This window comes from Pseudorasbora parva, chromosome 10 (assembly GCF_024679245.1).
Source record: "Pseudorasbora parva isolate DD20220531a chromosome 10, ASM2467924v1, whole genome shotgun sequence".
NCBI classification, from domain to species: Eukaryota; Metazoa; Chordata; class Actinopteri; order Cypriniformes; family Gobionidae; genus Pseudorasbora; species Pseudorasbora parva.
The window spans coordinates 9,235,112-9,241,286 of NC_090181.1; positions in this window are offsets into that span (position 1 = coordinate 9,235,112).

The following is a 6,175-nucleotide window of genomic DNA, read 5'->3' on the forward strand; positions in this document are numbered from 1 at the left end:
TTCACTGGCTTCACTCTAAAAAAAATGCTTGGTTAAAAACAACCCAAGTTTGGTTGAAAATGGACAAACCCAGCAATTGGCTTGTTTTGTTGGCAAATGTTTGTGCAATTCAGTTTTATTTTAATCAACTATTGTTTAAAAAATACTGTATTGCTTGCTTAAAATGAACCCAAAGTATGTTGGAAATTAACATTTATTAATATGTTTAATAAGTTGACATTGTTTATAACCCAGCAGGCACAGTACATCAAAGTGACGTCAGGAAGACCTTAGACTGCAACTAACTAATCCATTGCAGTCAGACGTCATATTTTGGTTGAAAATCTAAGTCGAGTTGACATCTAAAACCAACGTTTGTTTAACATCATTCTTCAACGTCAGACAGACGTTGAATTTTGATTGGAATAAGCACTGAACTGAAGTAATAATGATAATTAAAAATACAAATAAAAAACATAAAAAGGATGAAATGAGCTTCACACATTACTAACCAGGCTGACTTCATTTCTGTCAGATGTCTACAGAAGCTCTTAATGAGAATTAACAGAGGTTTTGCTTTTATTGAAAATAATAGTTTGGTTTGAGTCACCATTATGGTGATCAGTGTTTGCTTTAGTTGGGTAGTATGACTTGACTTTTTAACATTAGTTTTTCTCTGGCTGCTGTAACTGTGTTTGTTATGGCAAGAAAAGCAAGAGAATATGTGATCAGATGATTTTGTCTGACTTAATGATAAAGATATGATCATCATACAGTGGTCTATTTCACTAATGCCATCATGAATCTAATCTTTTGATACATGGTAATTTTGTATTATTAATTATAGCAAGCCTATAGTTCTACATTGTCCACTTAACATTGTGATCTCCAGCATCTTTTAGACTCACTCAGACATCAATAATCAGTATATGAATCTCAACAATGGTGACATGCTTAATGCCACAATGTATTCTGGGAGCAATAGGCTAGTTGTGTATGATGCATCCAGAATGCATTGGAGCATGAAGCATGTCACCATTATTGAGAGTCATTCACTGATTCTTTAATTTCTGTGTGTATCTTTAAAACTTGTTGGCGCACAATCACTCAGATTAGAACACTGCCGGACAATCACAGGTTTATTACATTCAATAATGAGAAAACAAATAACAGACTCTGAATATGATCAGTTAATCAAACACTATGATGATAATCTTTATCATCATCAAATAGTTGAGATCATCTGAACACAATTTCTCTTGCAGTTCTTGCCATAATAAACACAGTTACAAGAGCAAGAGAAAAACTAATGTTACAAGGTCAAGAGTCAGACTGCCTAAAGCACACGCTGATCACCATAATGGTGACTTCAAACAAAACATTTTCAACAAAACATTTCCATCTAAACCATTGTTAATTCTCAATAAGATTTTTGTAGACGTCTAACAGAAATAAAGTCAATCTGCTCTATAATAAGTTAAATTGGACAGATGCTGAATTTTGGTCTCAAATTCTCAAAATTGAGACCAATATTCAACGTCTGTCCAATGTTGGATTTAGACGTCAAACCAATTTTCATTTTCAACCGAAATCCAACATCTGACTGACAATGGAGTTTACATCCTGTGAATAAAATAAAAATTAAACAATACATATTCAGTAACAATTCAATAACAATACAATATAAGTATTGTTGCCTCTAGTAATTATGTCAGATTTTTAATTTTCAACCTATTTTGGTTTCATTTTAAGCCAGCCATACTGTAATTTTTAAACAATTTAAAACCAGGATTAAAAACCACTGCCATATATTGTGTTCAATGTATTCCAGACACTCACCTAATGCCTGATGAGATTACCAGCGCTGTCAGAGAGGTACACCATGAAACACTGAATCAGTTCTGTGTGTTTCCACAGGATTGGTCTGAAAACTACATGAAACAAAAAAGTTGATTTTCATTGATACACACTTGTTTATATCTAAACTGACTGAGAAAAATATTTTTAAAGCAGACAAATCATCCAAAATGCAGAAAATATTCCAGGTTCACCTTTATTTGGTAAAGACAATTTGTCAAAAACAATTAATAGTGAAGTATGAAATATTAATTTTTTACCTCCAATAATTGATCTAACAGGATGCACCATATCCTGCTATTGTTGCACCACAACTGTTTGCACTGGAAAGACAAAAACAATAGTATTACAAAAAAAAATGATTACGCTAACTTTTTCAAATTTTCGTGCATATTTTTGGAGCTGTGTGAAAGCTCAGTGCATGCACTTAATGCATATGCATTGTGCAAACTCCATATTTTACCTTATGCAGTTTTCATGAATACATATAAACACAAGCATTTAAGCACTCAACAATACGTTTGCTGGAAGCATGTACATTTATAAAATATACTCGCATGCAAACTGGTTTCTTTATTCATGTGCAATAAAGCTAAACAAACTTGATGTATAGAGCTAGAGCTATCACAGGGTATTCAAAATTAACATTCTGATTGTTGAAGAATTCATCGGAATTTCAAAATATAATTTTAACGAATCGTGACTACTAATGGAATAAACGAGTGGACGTTAGATGACATGACACACTTTATTTTGTTAATATAAAGCTAAACTTAGCATTTCTCCTTTCACCATCTTCACCACACTGTGCTTCAGAAAACATTACATTGTACTTCTAGTATAGGAATACACCCATCAAACACAATAAATGAGTGTTAATGAATGTTTAAAAAAGTTCAAAATCTAATATTTTACTTTGTTCATATAAATTTAGCTTTAGCTTACCTCCTTTCACCATCATCACCACATCGTGCTTCAGAAAACATTGCATTGTGCTTCTTCCAGTTAAGGAACAAACTCCACTAATACAATAAACAAGTGTTAATGAATCTTAAAAAAGTCAAACTCTAATATTTTACTTCGTTTTTTTTAAAAGACAGCTTACCTGACCGATTCTTCACCACATCAGGCTTCAAAATGGCTCTAGCTTCTGCTCATTGGCTGGATAGAATATTTGAATATCACGCATCGTATTAAAGTGTGGTGACGAATTGAGCATTAGCTTAGTTTGAAAAAAATCTATATTTTAAATATTTTATATTGAATATTTTAACTATTGCTATGCTATGCTACCAAAGCATTGTTTTAGCAATTTAGCATTTATTGTATAGGCTAGTTAAAGCTAGCCAGGCGACTAAAAATATTTGTTAAATTGAGATTACATGATATTTAAGTTAAATGTATAAATTAGTTTAATTAAATATTTCAAGTTAAGAGCAATTAAAATGTTTGAGTACAAAATAAAAAGGTGCAAGTTCTGCTTGATTACCTAATTTTTTGAGTTTTGCCAACTTATTTGAGTTTACAGTGTAGGTTCTTTCATTCCTAATGCTGTCAAAACACTAATAAAAGTAAACTTATAAATACACAAAAATAGTAATTTATCAATAGAGAATTATGGACTTTCAGCTGTGTTGTGTATTAGTGTAATCCTAGCCTAGAAATCTAGACGCACCATAGCGGCAGCAAATTTAATCTGCCCGCGAGTGTCGTCTAGCAACTCTCAATACCCTTCTGAGCTATAATTCTCTTGCTGGGCCAATCACATCGTGTATAGAGTCGGTGCGTTTGCGTGCTTCTAGTAAACACAGAAACTGGCGAACGGCGGCGGTCTTTCGAATCAGCTTTGACCACGACTCTGGAAGACTTGGAGTTAAGCTTTTCTCTGAGAAAAGAACAAAGAACGGCACTGAAGTCATTCTTAAAAAGGGAAGATGTGTTCCGAATTTTGCCGACCAGATACGGCGAATGTTTAATCTGTCAGCTAGCTCCGCTTCACCTTCGTTGCTCTGATAGCAATCCTATCGCGTGCAGAGGGAGTTTGAAAGACAACCGTTTATCCCGCCCCTCGGATTGAGCCCTGTCAATGTTGAGTTCCTATACCAAACATCTTGATGTGGGTCTGGCTTGTCAGGCTAGTGTAATCCCAGATATTTTGAAGGAATCTGGAATCACCAGAAGATGGCGCCCACAGCTGAATCATCCATCCATCCATTTTCCAAACCACTGGTCCAATGTGGCTACAGAATAATGTCATACAGATATAAATTGCTTTTTAATTTATTAATACATTATTCAATTAGGGTTTACACATGCAATTTTCCATGACAGAGTTCAAGATAAAGGTTTTCATTGCAACTGGAGCTGCCAGTTTGCTAAGTTTCAAATGATTATTAAACAGCAAGCACAAACTATGCAAAAGCGGCAGCCCTTCCGGCGCACTCAACATCTGAATTTACTCGCTTGCCAAATACAGCCCTGACCCACTGAGGCATGGACTCCACTAGACCCCTGAAGGTGTGCTGTGGTATCTAGCACCAGGATGTTAGCAGCAGATCCTTTAAGTCCTGAAAGTTGCAAAGTGGGGCCTCCGGATCTGACTTGTTTGTACAGCACATGCCACGGATGTTCGATTGGATTGAGATCTGGGAAATTCGTAGGCCAAGTCGGCACCTCAAACTCGTTGTTGTGCTTCTCAACTAACCATTTCTGCTTCGTGGCAGGAGCATTATCCTGCTGAAAGAGGCCACAGCCACTAGAGAATACCGTTTCCATGAAAGGGTGTACATGGTCTGCAACTATGCTTAGGTAGGTGGTACGGTTCAAAGTAACATCCACATGGATGGCAGGACCCAAGGTTTCCCAGCAGAACATTGCCAAAAGCCTCCGCCAGCTTGCCTTCTTTCCAAAGTGTATCCTGGTGCCATGTGTTCCCTGGGCAGGCGACGCACACACACCTGGCCATCCACGTGATGTAAAAGAAAACGTAATTCATCAGACCAGACCACCTTCTTCCATTGGTCCGTGGTCCAGTTCTGATGCTCAAATGCCCCCTGTTGGCGCTTTCAGAGGTGGACAGGGGTCAGCATAGTGTGCTTAGATTAGAACAGACAGTAGAACAATTTTACCAAAATACTTGAGCAAAAGGTAGGGAATCGTGAATTATATCACACAGTTTAACATAATAACAAGCAGGACAACTGGCAGTAAAACACTTTTTTACAGTTCTCAACAAACAAAAATGAAATTTCATGATTATTGCACAGTCAAAATGATCCTTTATTCTGATGTTTGTTTTCCATAATTCTTCCAGATCACCCTTGTGGAACACAGTGAGTGATGAGGACCGCAAACAGCATGTTCTGGATGAAAATGGGGAGTTCTGGTGAGTATGAACCACGTTAAAAAACAACAACCGTAATGTGTACTAGAACACAAATTACATTTTGTCTAGGATTTACTTAGGAAGAGGTTTTTTTTCTTCTTCAGGATGCCAATGAAAGATTTCCTTAGAACATTGTCATCAGTGCAAATCTGCTTCTAACACCCATGTCCTGTAATTGTAGACACATTCTGTTCCAACCCCCAGTTTTGGCTTAAGATTGATGAGTTGGATAAGAACTACGATCAGGGTAGTATTATGATCAGAAACCTGACACCATGGCATCGGTTTCTGCGTGTTTGCGGTCAGTATTTACAAAAAAATGCAATAGATATTGGTTTTACAATGATGCCTTTGTGCTTAGACTAACTTGATCTCTCAAAGATTTCCGTGAAATTAACACGGACCCTTTACTCAAAAATCCGTGGTAGTTGAATCGCCGAAAATTCCGTATTGGGTTCACGTAAGGGATGCCTATCAATGACAGTCAGCATCCGTGGTCCACATGGATTCCCTGTTCCAACACCTTATATTCGTCAGTTTGATTCAGTCAGCATAATTTATTAACATTTATTTTCTTTTTATTCAGACACGTTTTGAACACGTAACTCCATCCCTTCCCTTAACCTACTCATTTGTGTATAATAAAAAACACAATATAACAGATACACAGATAGGCCTACTGCAGGCACAATTTATTCAGAAAGTACAAATACTCCAAGTGTTTCGAGGCCAAACGTTTGATTTGTGTGAAGAAAGCGCTTAGTAACGTTGAGTCCATCCGGCGAATATTAATACATTTCAAATATTGCCGGCGGAAGAAACGTCACATCAGCTTTGACAGCATTGGCTGTTGTATGTCGCGTTACCAATTGCGTCATTACGACCGCTTTGATTGTAAAATGCCATTGGCTCTGGTGTGTCTCGTGACTGTTGGCATCATGCTGAAGAGTCGTC